The sequence below is a fragment of the Acipenser ruthenus genome, unplaced genomic scaffold, assembly GCF_902713425.1.
Source record: "Acipenser ruthenus unplaced genomic scaffold, fAciRut3.2 maternal haplotype, whole genome shotgun sequence".
NCBI classification, from domain to species: Eukaryota; Metazoa; Chordata; class Actinopteri; order Acipenseriformes; family Acipenseridae; genus Acipenser; species Acipenser ruthenus.
The window spans coordinates 135,001-137,500 of record NW_026708927.1 but is presented as its reverse complement, the minus strand read 5'-3'; positions in this window follow the sequence as shown (position 1 = coordinate 137,500).

Below are 2,500 nucleotides of genomic sequence, written 5' to 3'. Positions count from 1 at the left end.
ACCAAGGACACAAACGGCACACTGCTGCTGAAAACAGAGCCTCCAAACCCCACGAGGGCAACAGGCTTCAAGTGCACTGAAAGTCAGCGACACAAATGGCACACTGTTGCCCAAAACAGAGCCTCCAAACCCCGTGAAGGCAAGAGACTTAAAGTGCATTAAAAATAAAAAAATGTAAGGGACCCACACTGCCTACTCAAGCCCAAAACAGAGCCTCCAGCCCGGCCTGATCTGGCGCCAGGCGCGGGAGGGCAGCATACTTCCATCAGCATGGAAGTCCAGGACTGTAAGGGGACCCACCGCCTCCCCAAGCCGAAAACAGAGCCTCCAGCCCGACCTGATCTGGCGCCAGGCACGGGAGGGCAACAGACAGACTTCCAGGGAAGTGGAAGCTGCCAGGGGTGAATGGGAACTCTGCCCGGGGTGCAGAGCCTCCCACATGGCTTGACTTATTATTTTTACTTAAATATTTTTTTGATCAAAAGACCATGCCCTTAGTAATATGCACTTACCCCCCCAGTGTATCTGTTATCTAATAGCATTATGAGAGCAAGTCACTACTTCATGCCGACCTCCTGGAACTGCCGCTCGGCCACCCAGACCCACTTTGTCCACTAAGGTTTTTTGTGGCTATGGTAATGTATTATTATTATGTGTTTATTTAGCAGACACCTTTATCCAAGTCGACTTACAGAGACTAGGGTGTGTGAACTTTGCATCAGCTGCAGAGTCACTTACAATTACATCTCACCCAAAAGACGGAGCACAAGGAGGTTAAGTGACTTGCTCAGGGTCACACAGTGAGTCAGTGGCTAAGGTGGGATTTGAACCGGGGACCTCCTGGTTACAAGCCCTTTTCTTTAACCACTGGACCACACAGCCTCCAGTGTAGCACTATTCTGACTCTAGTCAATTCTATTCTAACTATGGTCATTTAGCTCAATGGTGACTCTGGTCATGTAGCTCAATGGTGACTCTGGTCATGTAGCTCAATGGTGACTCTGGTCATGTAGCTCAATGGTGACTCTGGTCATGTAGCTCAATTTTGACTATGGTCAGTGCGGCAGTGTGGAGTAGTGGTTAGGTCTCGGGACTCTTGACTAGAAGGTCGTGGGTTCAATCCCAGGTGGGGGACATTGCTGCTGTACCCTTGAGCAAGGTACTTTACCTAGATTGCTCCAGTAACAATCCAACTGTATAAATGGGTAATTGTATGTAGAAAAATAATATAATTGTATGTAAAAATAATGTGATATCTTGTAACAATTGTAAGTCGTCCTGGATAAGGGTGTCTGCTAAGAAATACAGTGGCTCTCAAAAGTATTCACCCCCCTTGGACTTTTCCACATTTCATTGTGTTACAACATGGAATCAAAATGGATTTAATTGGGAGTTTTTGCCACTGATCAACACAAGAAAAGTCCATAATGTCAAAGTGAAAAATAAAATCTACAACTTGTTCTAAATTAATTACAAATATAAAACAGAAAATAATTGATTGCATAAGTATTCACCCCCTTTGCTATGACACACCTAAATAAGCTCTGGTGCAACCAATTGTCTTTAGAAGTCACATAATTAGTTGAATGGAGTCCACCTGTGTGCAATTAAGGTGTTTCACATGATTTCAAGTTAAATACACCTGTCTCTGGGAGGTCCCACAGTTGGTTAGTACATTTCCTAACAAAAACTACATCATGAAGGTGAAGGAACATTCAAAGCAAATCCGGAATAAGGTTCTTCAAAAGCACCAATCAGGGGTAGGATATAAGAACATTTCCAAGGCATTGAATATCCTCTCAGAGCACAGTAAAGTCCATTATTAAGAAATGGAGAGAATATGGCACAACTGTGAATCTGTCTAGAACAGGCCGTCCTCAAAAACGGAGTATCCGGGCGTATAGGGCACTAGTCAGGGAGGCCACCAAGAGGCCTATGGCAACTCTAAAGGAGTTACAGTGTTCCACGGCTGAGCTGGGAGACACTGTGCATATGGCAACAATAGCCCGGGTGCTTCACAAAACTGGCCTTTATGGGAGAGTGGCAAAAAGAAAGCCATTGTTGAAAAGAACTCGCATCAAATCTCGGCTAGAGTTTCCCAGAAGGCATGTGGGAGACTCTGAGACCAAGTGGAAGAAGATTCTATGGCCTGATGAGACCAGAATAGAGCTTTTTGGCCACAACGCTAAGCGCTATGTTTGGCGCAAGCCTAACACCGTACATCATCCTGAGAACACCATCCCTACCGTGAAGCATGGTGGTGGCAGCATCATGCTATGGGGATGCTTCTCTGCGTCAGGGCCTGGAAAGCTCGTGAAGATAGAGGGCAAAATGGATGCGGCAAAGTACAGAGAAATCCTGAAGGAAAACCTGCTGAAGTCTGCAAGAGACCTGGGACTTGGAGAAGATTCATCTTCCAGCAGGACAATGACCCCAAACATACAGCCAAAGGCACACTGGAGTGGCTTAAAAACAAAAAGGTCAATGTCCTGGAGTGGCC